At 37.3% G+C, this 16,333-nt stretch overlaps 1 protein-coding gene across 4 annotated transcripts in view; it reads right to left on the bottom strand.

Annotated features, from left to right (window-relative positions):
• PKIB (cAMP-dependent protein kinase inhibitor beta) overlaps positions 1-16,333 on the bottom strand; it is a 1,514,333-nt gene that overhangs the window by 1,331,168 nt on the left and 166,832 nt on the right. For 3 of the 4 annotated variants that reach the window (XM_044073807.1, XM_044073780.1, XM_044073798.1), the window contains exon 2: positions 14,848-14,910. The exons of the other annotated variant lie outside the window; for it this stretch is intronic. The gene's annotated coding sequence lies outside the window, so the exon portion shown is untranslated. The remainder of the gene's footprint in view (positions 1-14,847; positions 14,911-16,333) is intronic. 4 annotated transcript variants of the gene reach the window in all.

Below are 16,333 nucleotides of genomic sequence, written 5' to 3'. Positions count from 1 at the left end.
CTTAAAGGAAAAATGTTCAGAACTATAAATTTAAAACACACTCTAGCAAGTGGTGCTGTATTATACAAGGGATATAATTCAATTATTATATAGTATAATTAATACAGTCAGGAAGGTGAATCAAATAATTTTTGCATGGTTCTAGAAATGTGTGCAAGGAGTCTATGATTTGAAAACAGCCCAAAGGTAAACTTACCCTGCCACTGGCCAGATGCATTTTCTTTGAATGTGGATTTCAATGCTGTTTCGTGAGTGTGGGTTTCAAAGGTAGAGAAGTTTTAATGCTAAGTCTCTTTTCATTGTAAGACTATTGCTTTGTTTAGGTTTAGTAAATGTCTATCAGTGTTTGTGCTATAAAATTTGAAATAAGTTGTAAATGAAATCCAAATTTCTGTAATCATTGTAGAAGTAAAGCATAAAACAGTATGCACGCTGGGAGATTTGAACAGTGTCTATGACAAATGGGGAAAAATAGCCAAGTATTGGGGCACTTGAATGGCTGCGCAGGGTGGGGGGTGGGGCCGAGTGGGCGTGGCAGCAGAGGGGTGGGTTTGCACCCCCCTGCAAAAAATCCTGCGGGCTCCCTTGCTCATTGGCCCTCTTCAAATGCAATCTGGACGATCAGATGGGTAACCGTAAATTCACCCTGGGGATTCCACTTGTTTCCCTCTTGGACAGGGACAATAAGTGTTGATCGTAGAAATAAGGGTAGAACTTGGCTAGGCTTGTAAGGGCCCTAGTACCATTAGCCTAGTAACTTCCTATGATCCTATGATCTTATGAATGCATTAGCATAAAACATTCTACTGCTACAGTACAATGGTGATTGCATTTGCATATTGGAATAAAATATAAAATAAATGCTTCTCAATGCATATTCACTGAAGGACTTACAGTTGCCATTAGGAATTCCAGAACTACTCAAATCTAAAAATCAGACTTAAATGAGTGCTGTAGTCTTAATGTATATTACAAAATCTGTATTTATAATATACATACAAATACTGTTTGTATATAAACGCAAATATTGCTTTATGAGAGCAACAAATATTCCAGCATCTCTCTCACCTCACTGCATCACATATATTTTAACATTTCTCAACGCAACACTTTCACATTTTTTAATAAATCACACTGTACTGTCTGACCTTAGATGTAGCAAAATATTTTCACAAGCCAGAAAACTGAAAATGGAAATGTATTACTTAAAATTCAACATTCAAAATTCACCTTTAAACTTCAAAGAAAACCTTCTGGTGGCTAGCTTGCACAAGCATTCTATATCTGCTGTATTCATGACTTTTTGTTAAGGCATAACAAATGTAGTGTTTTAAATACCAGGGTTTATGACTATTTTGTTTGGCACTGTATCAACAATTTTGATGTTATAAGGAAGATTATATGTCATGTCCATACTTTGTTACTCTACCTATTTTTAAATGAACAGCATCTCATTGCAGTCTGTCTGTTAGCTATTGAACACTTTTAGCACATAAGATTTATGGAAGCGGACATGAAGATATTTCCTTTTCCACCTGATTCAGCAATGCCTATCCTATTTCAAAACTGCATTCCGATGTTGCTTCACACAAGAGTATAAGGTTTCATTTTACTTTTCTTTTGCCCCTTCCATGTTCTCATACTGGCATCAGGAATTGTTAGTTTTCGTGATTAAACATTAGATGGGTTGAAATTAATCCTGATGCAGGATGTACAACATTCCTGTATCCTTTTAGCATTATGTAAATGTATTTCCTTCAAGGTGCCTTTCATGAGTCACCATAAAACTTTTCACTATTCTACTGCCTAATTTTCTTTTGGTATTACTTTTCTACACTATATTTTCAAATTAACGCAGAATTGCTATTCGTGGAAACCATTAAATGATGATCTACTATCTGACTTATTAGTTTGTGGTACCCCAAAACTTAACTTGTCAAGTGCTAGATGTGATGTAGAACTAACAAGTTTTACCACTAAAAATATGTAATGCTTATCAGTTGGGGCTACCATAAATTCTGTACCATTACTTGGATCTTAACCACCCAAGCGACACCCCAACCCCATGTGCAAAAATGGGAAAATGGGGTTGTGAATGGATGAAATATTCCAAGGTAATATTTGACCAAGGATTCTATAAGCAAATCTCAAATGTTTTTGGTGAATTCCCACAATATCAACCGAAGACATCAAGACGTTAAACAGCAAATACTTCCAAATGGGCTTTAAAATCGTTCTTGCAGGAGGTAGAACTATTTTCCTCAAGCTGTTGCAGTTGGTGTTTTGGGCTTTTGCGTTTTGGTAAATCTTCCAAGAATTGACCAAATGATTCGGTCACCTAGGGCAAACTTGATCAAAATATTTTTCATAAGTATTATCAAGCTAACTTTATCAGCTCACTTAACTAAAATGAAACATTAACACTTGTGACAGTATTTGACTGGTGTAGTATACAGTCATTTAACATGGTCTGTGATGAAATACCTCTCAACTGTACAGATTTTCGCAGAATGTCCAGATTTTTTGGCTCATATTTTTGGCCTGTTCCACTTTTTTTCCTGGCAAATCACGGGAATGATGTCAGGATTGAAATCATTAAATAATGACATACATTTGAGGTTCAGACTTCAAATTCTTCAGAAAATGTATATTAAAACAAATCCTGTTACTCTAGCAACTTTCTAAGTTTATAAGAGCAATATTTAAAATATGTCCCTATTTGTACCCCCATTTTGTCAAGCTTTGTCCATTTTCTTTGTATTAACAGGTTGAGAGGTATCATGAAGTCTATTCCTGGCAAATGATTAATTTCTCCAACAAACGCTTCAGTTTTCATATTTCTCAAATTCGGTTCATCAAACATTATCAGTGTATATTTTCTGGATTATTATTATACTATCCTTCAAGAGACACTTCTAGGCTAATTGTGCTGTAACAGCATCTCTTTAATTTTCATATCTGTTTATTATTTTTAATCCACATCATTTTTGTTTTTGTTTGTTTGTTCCATCGCTTCTGCAAATAAAACTGCTTGCCATTTTACAGAACTTGGTCTTTCCCGTTTTAGTGCCTTTCCCTTTTTTTACAATAATTTCCTTTTATCGTTGATACTTACAGAACTGGACACTCGACTATCATGTTGATGAAGTCATATGACTGCATATTCTTTTCTTTTCTCTTTGGCTGCTTTGGTTGGCTTGACTATTATACTGCTTTCAACTTTTTTGTATTGTGCAGTGTGCCCTATACCTCATCTAGAGTAAACTCAACAAGGTTCCTGCTGGATGAGTTCAACTTCATGCAGTTAAAATGTTGAACGTCATGAAGAGTGTTACTCACAACAAATCTCTACTGGTGCTAGTGGGTGCAATTTCTGTGTGGTTCACAAGTGATTTATTTTTACTTATTCCTCTTTTCACAGTAATTGTGCAGCTTCAGAGTTAGTATATATAAGGGATGTGTGGACGTGTCCCATATGTGGGGTGCAGTGGGCTTGTCAGCCAGCAAAAAACACCTTTTACAAAACGTCTCACTGAGTTAAAGGCTCAGATGGTTGTTTTTGTCTGGTGGAACCTTATTTGACTTGTAACTTGATGAGGTATAGATGAAAAACTAATTTTGCAACAATTATAACGCCAATACCTCTAGTGTTAATTATGGTGTAGAGATAGATATTATTAAAAGTAGTGTCTTCTGACTTATCTTCCTCTTTCTAGTTGAAAAGACTTGTCACACAAATGTATAACGGTATGTTAATGTGCCCACACAATTTCCATTTTGTGTATTATGTTTTTTTTTTCCTTTAGGGTCTGGGAGTACCCTTTCTGCATAAAGTAAAAATCAATGTGCAAATACACAAATTTCAGCCAGTATGCTCCTGCCTTTGGCTTAGCGTGGCTACTAACAGCACAGGACCTCCCTCTACCTCAAGACTTGATTCATATTAGACTAAGACATAACTGTCTTTGAATTTATTCTCCTCTTTAATCATTCTAAACCACCTTGATATTCTTCAGTCTGTCTATAAAATGTTTTTTTTCATTATTTTTAATGGTGATGGTGTGTGCGTCTTTCGGCTTTTCCCGGTTAGGGGTCGCCACAGCGGAACTCCGGTCCGCTAATGATTGGCAGTAGAGTTTTACATGCTGGCTTGCCGGGCCTAACGCACAACCTTCAACGAAAGAACGCCCATTTGCGCATGTCATCACACACTAGACGCTTTAACTGAGAATCGAACGGGCAACATCTAACTGTGAGGCGACAACGCTACCGCAGCACCACCACCGCAGTACTGTGGTAAAATATGCAGTAAAATGTGCACCATCGTTTATCATTCCAACTTCCTTGACATCTCATGGTTATGTCATATAGAATTTTGAACTTACGTGCCTGTAGACATGCCTTGCCCCAGAGAAATGAAAGCATAAAAATGCTGATATGTTACTCTCTCATTCATTCGTATTCAATGTTACTCCATAGTGTCTTTCCAGTACCAGCAGTGGTTTGCCATGTTCTTCTAGTAGATGAGAGGGGAACACTGACAGTGGCACTGTCATACATGATGTGAGGGAGGAGTTGGGCTTTTTGGTTTATGTCAATGTGCCCCTCCCCTTTGTTGTGGCTTTAATGTCCATGAAATACTTGCCTCATGAGGCATATGCTTACTTACAACCATGCTAGCTACTGGTTATGCTATGCAACACCTGCAATCATGGTAAATCAACAGCCTGCCTAAAAGACGAGTAATGGTTTCTCACCCAAAAGTAAGTGAGTTGACAATTGTCAATCTATTCCAATCTCCTCAATGCAGGCTCCTTCAGTATCCTACCACTAATCACACCTGAGTTGACTGGGGCAAATGTCAGTGCTTTAGCACTCTGAAACAATGGAGCTGCCCATCTGTATTTCAGTATATAAATATGTCATGGAGGCAATTCTTTCCATTATGCATTTGTTGTATCACTTGCTGTATGACAGTATGAAAGATGTTTACATCTAAACATGCCACAGTCATCTTGTTTCATGTAGGAGTGTTAAACATGTGCTAATATGTGTGGATATAAGTACCATAACTTTAGATCAAGCTCACTAAATATTTTTGCTTCATTTAGCTCCATAACCTTTCATCTAATATATGAGTAATATGCATGTCTCATTACATGGTTTAATGAGTTCATCTCATATCACTGCAGATTCATAAATTACTTAGGTGTTGCCCGACTGACCATAGATGAGACACAGGCGTAGGACATTCGAGCATTTCTGTTTGTAAGTACTCTTTCTAGTTACTTTAACTCATTCATCAGTTTGCTTTAAGAGGCATGGAATATCCTTTGTAACTATAGTACTGGTTTTATGATGCGTAAAATGATAATTTATTAGCTTACTAGTGCATTCAAATAGGTCATTATATTTTTCTATTATGTTTTATGGTCTTAAATTGTTCTTTGCCTCAGCCAAGGTTAATAATTTATAATGTCGAGTTTTTATTTTCATTTTTTTGTTGTTGTTGTTGTTGCTGGATAGCTTAGCAGTGATAACCCATCTTCTAAAATGGTGAATTTTGCCCGGTCATTTATGTGACATGCATGTATTTCAGATCCAAAGGAACATGCAACTGGTAGTGGTTTGTGTGAATGATACTACTCGAGTTTATGCCAGCATTTATTTATCATATTTATTTATTTACGCCTTGCTACCTAACTTGTCAAACTGGGTTTTAGACAATTTGTACAGCAGACTTAGGAAGAAAACTTCAGAAAAAATATAGTGTAATAAATGAAAATAAGAAACTGCATGTGACAGTTTCCACATATGCAAGATAATCTGTAATGCACAACTACCATACAGTAGACAGTAGTGCATAATCATTGTTACAAGGTCACATTAGTTGAAGCAAGCAATGTATTTCAACGTTAACTTCTTTAAAGTTTCAGCTGGGAGAGACAAACACTGTGGCTACTGCAATACAGGATGTTCAGACAAATAAAATTAAACTAGATGGTTTTAAACTACTTGCAAAACAACAGACTGCTGTTTTACAAATGTAAGTAGACAATACGTCAGTCTTAAACACTGTAGTATGTTGTCAAGCCCAACTGCAATTAGCATACAGAATTACAATAGCATAAGAGTAAGTGCATCCAGAAAATATTTAAGATAAAGATATCTGTTAGTAATTACTCAGGTGGAAAGACATATTACTTTGAAATTAGCTCTAAAGGAGGTAATGAAGGGGGCTGGAGGGCTCTAGAGAAACATATTAAAATGTGGGAGAGCTGTGGATGAAAAGATAACATTGAAGCAAATTAATTACTGGCAGGAAAAGCTCTTACAGATGATACTAAAAGTGATACTGTTCAAAAGTAGATTATTCTCGAATTCATAGGTATTTTAGCTTAATTTAATTTCCTTGGGAAAATGGTTCCATGCACCACCAACAAAGAAAACAGTACATCACGATACTGGTTATGACTTCTGCATTATTTCATAAACCATGTTCCTGCTAAGTGAGAACTTCTGAATGGGGATGAGCAAAGAAGAAAGGAATGTTGTCAAGATGGCTTTGCTAGGTGAAGACATTGAAAGAAGTAAATTATGAGGAAGATTACTTTTAAAAGACACCCAGTTCAGCATCTTGCCGAGATCATGATGCTGGGCTTGGATGGAGTTAGAAAAATAAATCTGGCAAACTTGTATACATTTTCCATTTCATAGTTAAAGCTTTAGTTAGCCCTTTACAATTTTAGGTTCACAGGTTCATAGCTGTTTATTAGACTAAAGACCACAAGAGCTTTTTTAAGCCTAGTCATGCATCCCAAATCTCTGACAAGTTCTGATACCCTTGATAAGTATATGCATGGGCCTCCATGTACAGGTTACCTGTGTCCATTCAAAACAAAGGTGCCAAACCAGGGATGAATTTCCAATTTCCAATCCAATTGTCCAAGTTGCACTTGAATTGGGTTAGGGAGGAACTCTGCTTCACATGGATGGGGAGCCTGTTCCACAGACAGAGTAGTCTCTGGGATATATACCTATCTCTTCAGCAGGTCGTAGTTATATCACTGACAAGGTTTAAGTCTATAGAAATGGTAATTCTAGTGCTGTTTGTTTTGTGGATATGCAGGAGATCCATCAGCATGGGGTCTGACAATACCCTGTACGCCAAGCATAGATCTCCCCTCAAAAGCCTGTAGGAGACAGAATACAGGATAGGGCCTTGAGGTGGTCTGCATAGGACATTTTATTTATGCCCTGTATTCTTTTAGTGAGGAACCTCTGTGGACATTCCAATTGTTGGATATGTCTGGTTAGGTACATACCAAAGGGGGTATTGTACTCAATGACAGGTCTGATGAATGCCAAATTCAGTGGAACAATGATTCCTTGGGCTTAGATGCCATACCTTTGTTTATAAGTTGCACAACAGAGAATGATTTCCTCACTACTGTAGACATGTGATGGTCAAATGCCAAATTACTATCTATGTGTGTCCCTAAGCCCCTGACTACTGGGTCAACTCTAAGAGGTGTGTTGTCAATATGATAATTACCAAGGATGGATGACTTCCCAAAGGATACTATTATGCTTTTCTTGGCAATTAGTTTTAGTCCCTGTCTCTGACACCAGTTGTGTGTCAGTGTCAGCCCCTCCTGGAGAGCATTTGTGTCAGTGTGAGAAGCAGTGACAGATCCTAATTTGTAATCACTTGCAAATTTAGTCAGCCAGAGACCACTGACATTGGCCTTAACTTCTGGATGCAAATTCCAAAAAGGAGCAGTCCAAGGACTGATCTCTGAGGGACTCCACTTGTGACTGGCCTCTTTGTAGAGGTGGACTCCCCAATTCTAACTTCCTGGGTCCTGTCTGTGAGCCAGTTGCCTATCCATCTGGTGACATATGGGTTTGTACCTAACCTACTGAGTTTGTGTCAAATGCCTAGCCAGGTCAAGGTAGGCAGTGTGAACGATTTTGCCCGCATCCATTGCTTTGGTCTGTATGATCTGCCCTTGATGAAACCAAACTGGGTTGGGTCTAGTGTGTGGAGGTTTACTATATCTCTGTTGATCACCTCCATGATAATTCTTTCCATGGTTTTACATATAAGACTAGTGAGACATATGGGTCTGTAGTTTCCAGGGTTTGTAGATCGCCCACCTTGCAGAGGGATGACTGTTGCCTTTCTCCAGGGCACAAAGCCTGTTGGCTACAGTTAAATAGTAATTCCAGAGGCCCTGATAGGTCATGTTTCATGCTATGTAGAAGGCATCCTGGAATATTGTCTGAGCCCATTGATGCAGTGTTCTTGGTCTTAGAGAGAGTATTAAGGACCTGTTTCCTAGTGATAGTAGGGGGAGTTATATTTGATGATATTTCCAGAGGGAATATTGAGGGGGAAAGTTGGAGCTGAATTTATCAGCCAGGAGGTTTGCTATATCTTCTGGCTCAGTATAGGTGGCACCATTTACAATGAGCTCTGCACACAATTGTGTATTGCCTTGAGGTCACAGACATAGCTAAAGAATGCTTTGTGGTTGTCCTTGGCCTGGGAGGCCAAACTTACTTCCAGTTCGGCTTTGGTAGACTTTATTTGTCCTCTGAGTTGTTTGTTTAGTTTAATGAGAGTGCTTTTATCCTGCTGGGTGCTGTACCTCCTAATGTTTGCCATGATTTTCTTTCTCCTGTTATACACCCTATTGATTATGTGATTCCACCATGGTGGCTTGTTTTCTGAGTTAGTTCTGTACTTCTTCTTGATAGGTACAGCTGCCTCTATGCAGCTATTAACATGCTTATACAGGGTTTCTGTGAACAGTTCAGCACAGGCAGCAGTGTTCCCATGGTTTATAGGGGCTTGAAATTTTGCTGGGTTCTCACTTAATAGCAGGAGGTTAGCCTTAGAATAGTTTCTGAATATTCCAGGTTTAGCTGGGGGTCCAAGTTTTATTTTTACTTCAAAGGAGACTATTTTCTGGTCTGACCTTCCCAGCAGAAGACATTATAGTAGGGGGTATGTAGCAGTCTCCCATATTAGTGAGGACTTGGTGTATTGACTATCTGGTCCAGGGAGTTTGTGTTTACAAAATCCAGGAATCTCTGTGCATGTACGTTTGGTGTCATATAGGATTTCCAGTTAATAGTGGGGTAATTAAAGTTACTCATTAATATGGTATTGGGTTGGATGGTTAGTGTTTCTAAGAAGTTTAAATGCATGGTATGGGTTGGGACCTATTGCTTGCAAGAAATTGGTACTATATTTTACCTATGGTGATTTGAACATGAAGCAGCTTAAGTGTATTGTCTTGTTTGACCAGCCTTGAAGTATATTTATTTTTTATATAAACAGAGACACTTCCACCTTTAGTCCCTGCCTGTGAAGTAGCTGCCTCAAATGTGTGGAAGACATTATAACCATGCCCTATTGGTGTGCTCTCCACAGCTTTAAACTATGTCTCAGTGACTGCACAGACATCAGCATTCTCTAGGGTAAACAGAGCTTCTAGGGAGTGGAGTTTTTTGTTCAGACTCCTATGGTTGAGCAGTAATACCGTTTGAATTTCTTGGTTTTGATTTGCTACTTCAGAGGTACTTTCAGTTTGGCATTGCCTAAAAAAGGCACCATGGGGGAAAACAATGTTTTAGTGAATATTCAAAAGCCTAGAGGGGAGAGGTGCAGACCATCCCCGGCAAAACAGCATGGTCTGTTGACCATCTGCTTCCATGCTAACAAATACAGATGCTTCAAGTCTCTCAACAATTTTACTTTTCTTTTCATTATTGTCACATTCAGTTCTAGCTTAACTATTGTATCTCTTGCCTTTTATATATACATGTCTCTCCCTTGCAGTATCTCGTGGTAGCACTCAGTCTCTGAATTATTTTGTAGTAACTGACTAGCTGGCATCCAATAATCTTTTAATTCCAATAACACTTCTGGTTCTGTAATGGAATGTCTTCAGCCATTCCTGCAGTGTTAACATAAATGTTCATTAATGATAAGCATGTTAGATAAAGCGTTCCTTTGCTGCAATACTACTCATACCTTACAGATCTAACAAAAACTATGCATTTGTCAATGAGCATTCCCATGGGTACATTCTTAGAGGCTACTGCAAAATTCATAATGCAAGTCTCTGACTTATGCCTTTAGTAGGGTGGATATCTTGTGACTAGATTGTTGATCAAACATTGTTCTAGCCAAAATACTCACTTACACCATTAGCATCACTAGAATCATTCAAATCCACAAATAATTTACACTGGAAGTCTTGTTAAAAGGAATGTTGTACTCTATATGTATATACATCCATGTCAAATATTGATTCACAGCAGCCTCAGATTATACTATTTTTCCTTGGAATAAATCCATCCTTCTGACTAACACACCATTTCCAGTGTACTACCTCATGACTCCACTGTACTTTTGCCACCCCTCATTTCATCCTTTACTATTTTTTTCCGTGGGGTACATACAGTCCATAAGTAGACATAATTATCACAGCACAATCCCCTCTAGTTAAAGAATAACCAGCTTCTTCCTTAAATGGCCTTTCTGTACAGTATTGTTGTAATCATAAACCTGCATTAAGTATTTGAAAAACTAAGCCAACACAGGAATGGATAAAGGAGATTTTGCCATTAGGGTGTCTTCAAGTAGGGATGTAGCAAGTAAGCAAAAGAGGGCTGGAATTTACTGGAGAGAAGTGGCAAAGGAACTAAGGTTTTGGGAGCATATAACTACTGAGGGAAAGGTAACAGAGGGGGATAAGGCCAAGCAGTAATTTGGAATGCAGTTTGGATGCTACCTTCCCTACCAGGAATTGATAGAGTATAGAGAAAGAGAAAATGACGGGAAAGTGCTAAGTGAAAGAACAGCTCCGGTAGACATTTAGTCACATCTAGAACAGAAACAGCTTTTAAAGTCTGGATAATTACTACAGCATAAACATTGCAAAGAGAGACTGGAAACACAATTTACAAATGAACAATTGGAGGACATCTGTAAGACTCCTAAGTAAGCAACAAAGTCCAGAAGGTTTAGGATTTTTGCTTGGAAGTGTTTGCATCAGCATTTTTGTACCTCAAACAGATTTCAGAGAATTTTTTTCAAGGTAGATAATAAATGCTGGAGGTGTGATGGAAAAGAGAGAGGTAACTTGGACAGGTTTTTTGGAAGTGTAATTAGTTGGCAGATTTTAAAAAATCCCTAGAGAGTTCTGTGTCAGAAATGTTTGGAGAAGTAAGTGGCTGTAAATAAGGACATTATTCTTCTGAGCAGGGATACAGGATCTGAATTATCTAAACTTAGTAAGGTCCACTCCATGGCGGTATAATAGCAAACACAATGAAAACTCCATTAAAGGCTGCAGTCAGTAATAAAAGCCAGTAACTGTGCAGTTCAATATTTCGAGTGTGTGTGTGTGTGTGTGTGTGTGTGTGTGTGTGTGTGTGTGTATGTGTGGCATATATATATATATATATATATATATATATATATATATATATATATATACATATATACATATATAAATATATAGAGAGCTAGATATGCATACACAGAGAGACTATGTGTGTGTGTGTATATATCTATCTCTATCTATCTATATAAATATATATATATATATATATATATATAGAGAGAGAGAGAGAGAGATAAGCAGCACATAAAGCTCATTCATTTAGCACACTGCAGGAGATGAGGCCACATAGGCTGATGTATATGATTTTCTAGAACTGTTTCTTTCTACCCAGTACTCCTGGAGACAAACATTAATTATCAGCTTCCTGTCTAAATGCAATATGTGTTGATTAATGGAGGTGAGGTACTGTATGTTTTAGAGTACAAAACACAAGCTGCATACAGCTTCCCCAGTAATTATCAGGTTTACAAAAATAGGCCACTATAGCAGTGATAGTTTGGTCAAATGTTAATATACTTCATTAACAGAGATACATCAGAGATGTCAGTTTTGTTTCATTTGGTCTGTCTCTTGTACTTGAGCTGCACTTGCTTGAGCAAACTGGCTCAAGTTGATATTTCCTCAGAATTTCATTGCTCACATCTTTGTAGAGGGAATTTTAGGTATTCACTTATTAATATGTTGTGAATGCTTAGAGGTCATTGCACCTCCAACAGGTTGCCTCTTAGGTATCACTCTTTCTATGAGCTGCAGCAATCCTCAAGAGAGATTAATTAAGCTCAAGGTGTGTGGGAATTTTTCCTCGCACAACAGGGATACAAGGGAGGAAAAAGTCTATTTGTTTTGTGTCACTTCATAGTAAATAGAACAGGTCCAGTACAGGCTGCCCCCGGGTTACAGACATCTGACATAAGGACAACCCATAGATAAGAATGGGCACAATGTCGGAAATAACGTGAAATTAAATAAAATCCTTAAAGTTGCCCAAATCTTAGCTTGAGAATGAAGAATTATGTTTCTTTTTTTCCCGTTTTCTTCTTTGTGAAGCTGCTGGCACATCTTGTTAGAGCAGTTACTTCCACCTTCACAGAGAACAAGAGATCCGATTGGTTAAGAGATGACTGTGCTGGTGATCTGATTGGTCAAGACAGCTATCTTGTACAGTACAGTATTGAAGCAGTTACTGTACAGTAGAATGGGCAAATGACATTGTGGCTCACTAGGGTCTAGGTGACAGTAGGTGGTCTGGCAAAGGTCTGAAAGTTCAGGAAAACATGCCTGTAATAATGTGAAGTCAAGCTTAAAAAAGGTAAGTTTAACATATTTTTTTGTTGTAGGGAACGTTCTACTGTACTGTAGTCTATGAGCATAATTACTGTACTATTATAACACTGTACTTACAGTATTGTTATTACTACTGTATACAGTATTATTTTTAAGATTTTTGTTTATTTGGAAGTGTTTCTAAAGTGTTTCATATGCAAAGAAAAGTAAAATAAACACTAGACTGAGGCAAACATTTGACTAAATGACATTTAATAAGAACTATATGTACTTCTTTCGACTTACATACAAATTTGACTTAAGGACAGACTAAAAAACGGATCTCGTCCTTAACCTGGGGACTGTCTGTGCTTACATTCTGAAAATGTAAGTTCTTAGCTTGTAACTAACAGTCTGATTTGACCATGTTGCTGTAATGAAGCTCTGACAAGGGTAAAAGAACTCATCTTGTTTTAACTTAATAAACTGTGGTTTAAACAAGTAATACCAGCATGAATCCTGGTTTCTTATTTTTAATGAGAATGCAAAGCGATCTATAATATGGATCTTAAAGAAGAAGTTTTGACAATGGTCTGCTTTAACAACTCATAACATGATATCAAGAGTAATGGTTCTTGTACATATATAAATGTATGGGTCTCCTTTGAATTATCGAATTTACACTTTACCGAAATTGAAAACATCGAGATGAGTACTGCAAAACTGGACGTGGCCGAACCTTCACTTTGCTGAAGTTTGCATCAACAAAACACCTGCTGCATACGTCTCACAGTGCTCAAAGCTTTTGAATGGAGATCATGGTACAGTGAGGATCAAGAAATGTACCATTTTCCTCACTGTAGTGCGATTTCAGAGTTGGTATATATAATTTACAAGGGATGTGGGGGGCACAGGGGAGCTTGTCCCCTGAAAAAATGTAAGAAAATGTATATTTTTTGTTTCATTGTAGCAGTAGTGTTTCGTTGATGTAAAGTTTGGCAAAGTGAAGGTTTGACGATGTACGGTTTCGCAGTACTCATCTCCTTGGTTTAAATTGTGATAAAGTGTAAATTGAAAAATTAAAAGGAGACCCATATATATATATATATATATATATATATATATATATATATATATATATATATATATATATATGTATATATATATATATATATATATATATATATATATATATATATATATATATATGTATATATATATATATATATATATATATAAATACACACACACATAAGATATAGTATATGTGTGTATGTACGTGTGTATGCACATGCGCTCGCATGCATGTGCACTCGTGCATATGTACTTAATCATGTCTGAAACTCCGCACTGAAACAATACTTTGCATTTACTTGTGACATTTTTGATGGATGCTACTCTCCATTCCTTAGAGTTTGAAAGTTCCACAGAGATGTGAATGGCATAAAAGCACCACAAATACTTGACAACTTCTTTGATTCAAATTTCTGTGTGTTCATATGAGCTGCTTCATGTGAAAGCAAAACAGAAACAGCTGGTCTCGATTTATTTATTGAAACAATCTTTGACCTCTAACAAATTAAACTCTAGTCACCTGGTATCAATAAAGTATCTCTTGCCCTATCAGTAAAAAGAAACCAAGCCAAACACCCATTTATGCAGTAAAAACATAACTGGATTGCATGCTGTACCCATTGCAAGAGCTTCATTTCAGTAAGCACTGTGGAAATGTTCAGATCTGTATTTAATGCACATTTGAAATTAAAAACGTTTATTGCTGACTAGAGTGATTTAAATAACTGTAAACCCTGCTGAGCACATGTTGGATACAGTAACAAAGTACAGTGCAGCAGCTGAAACAATATAAACCCCACAAGAAAGAATACTACAGGCTTAATCAGAAACTTTGCTACATTCATCCAAATGTCTTCAGTGCTTAGCTGAGCTGGAGGGTTACATCAGGGAAGTGATCACCCCAAAGGGTACTGGCCCTTGTAAACAGCACAATTACAGGTATTCTACCATAACAATATAGAAATGTTGATTCTGCAGCAAAACAGCATGGTACCCATGAGTCTTCGAGGATAACAACAGTAGCCAGCAAAGAAGATGCATACATGCATGTCATCTTTATTCATTACTGCACTGCTATAAATCTTACCTCAGTGTCAGAGAGGCATTCAGTGGCTTATCCAGTAGGTGTCTGCCTCGTGGTAAATGCATGCTGGAAGGAAAGCAGAAAACAAGAGGAACTCTGAATTGTATTGCTGCACAGTTTGCATTTCTCAGCTTTTCTGGTCTATGCAGTCAATAAAGAAATTAAGGCTCCATTATTGATACAATGAGCCCAGAAAAATTAAGCAGCGTTATATACGATTTTACTGAAGATACTTCTATAACATGAACCCAGAAAAATTAAGCAGTGTTATAGATGATTTTACAGAAGATACTTGTATGAAAAGTCTAACTACTGTCTGTATGCGGTGGCAGTTTCACTAAAACATAATTATTGTCACAAGGTCTCCAGCAGCACATAACACGACTGATTCATTGAGGCAGAATAATACATGTGACATAAACCTTCCAAGGAATTAGCATTTCTGCCCAGGGGAGCACGTTCCTATTCAAGATGTGATGTGCAGCACAGAAAGTGTTATTCATATAAATGGAAGAGAACATGTGCGATTATATCTAGGAAAAAAACACCTACACTGCAAGCATGCAGTTCATTTAAGAAACTAGTCTAGGCCTGGCTGAGTGATTTCTGAAGTTTATTATTTCATCTAAAAAATACTTTTGTGCTTTGTTTGTTAACACTGAAAAAAAGAGACATACATAAAGACAATAAAGACAGGCAGACAGACAATGCTTTCAGTTATTCATGGATTTCTTTATCAAGAACAAAAATAAACTGCAGCATTCTGTATCATGAGGTTGTTCAAACATGCTAGCGATTTTTTTTTTACCCTGACTTGTTTCAAAAGGTTTGCTACAGCAATTAAGCAAAGATAACATTGTATGAGTTTTTCTAAACAAGTATGTATATCCACTTAGAGCACTACAAATCTCCCAGTATAGAAATGAGTGATATTTTCAGATATACAGCTGGAATTCTATTTCTTTATACTACATACAATATTTACTGAAGAGAATCATGCACCACATCAAGAGACACCCATTTCTCCAACTCTTACTTTTGTTTGAGAGATAAGAAAACACCAGTGATACTACATAATAAAATACAAATAGTCTTTTGGAAGGACTGCATGTGGACTGCCATACAGGAAGCTCTAAGCTGAAGCTAGATAGGAAGCCATCTTGAAAAGGCTTTGTCTATACCTGCAGTACAGCAACAATGATAAAAGTACCATTACTCAAATGGGGCAAGGGAAAACAAAGCAGGAGAAGAAAGGGTTTGAAACAATCCGAGAAATAAAAGGGTTGGGAAGGCCCCAGGCAAACGCAAACAATAAAGGATGAGTGATGTCAATGGTTAGGATGAAATGTATGTAGCCAGTGAGCAGGGCAGGTCTGGTAGACACACAAGGGTTTCAGAAGCAAGAGTTAGACAGGGCAAAATCAGAAGAAGAGATGAGTCAAGGTATATATGTGGCTAGGATTAAAAGATAATCAAAGACAAGCAGATA

Source organism: Protopterus annectens, chromosome 1.part1 (assembly GCF_019279795.1).
Source record: "Protopterus annectens isolate FY-2018-M chromosome 1.part1, PAN1.0, whole genome shotgun sequence".
Classification (NCBI taxonomy): Eukaryota; Metazoa; Chordata; order Ceratodontiformes; family Protopteridae; genus Protopterus; species Protopterus annectens.
The sequence above is the reverse complement of the archived record's forward strand: the minus strand, read 5'-3'. Positions and strand labels throughout refer to the sequence as shown.